The sequence below is a fragment of the Sinocyclocheilus rhinocerous genome, unplaced genomic scaffold, assembly GCF_001515625.1.
Source record: "Sinocyclocheilus rhinocerous isolate Xijiao unplaced genomic scaffold, SAMN03320098_v1.1 scaffold1294, whole genome shotgun sequence".
In the NCBI taxonomy this organism is placed as follows: Eukaryota; Metazoa; Chordata; class Actinopteri; order Cypriniformes; family Cyprinidae; genus Sinocyclocheilus; species Sinocyclocheilus rhinocerous.
Window position 1 is genome coordinate 653,471 of NW_015656157.1, and position 452 is coordinate 653,922.

Sequence of the window (452 nt, forward strand, 5' to 3'; positions counted from 1 at the left end):
TCACATTTATGGTAGCTTTTCATTTTTAAAATAATTTCAAACATCAGTTTTAATGTTTTATGTTTAAAAAAATCAAAACATTATTTATGCATTTGTAACTGCAGGTTAAAGTATTTAATGTCCCTCAGAGTTGCATTAAACAGTGTGAAAATACATCTAAATGCCACTTCTAATGCAGCTTCTGTGTTTTCCTCTGCATTGCAAAGATAAATTTTGTTGATACAGATTTTATTTGCTTGGTAACAGCCCAAATGCAAGAATTTGACTCAAAAGATGGTGCACACTTTTAGAAAAAATGGCTTAAAAGGTAAAAATGCCCATAAAACTTGTTGGAAATGATTACTTTCTATCACTGCTGTGAACTGACCACACAGAATATGAAGAATATCAAAAAATTCAGGAGTCAGCTGTCAGCACAATTAGAGATAAGATATCAGCACAATAACACACTC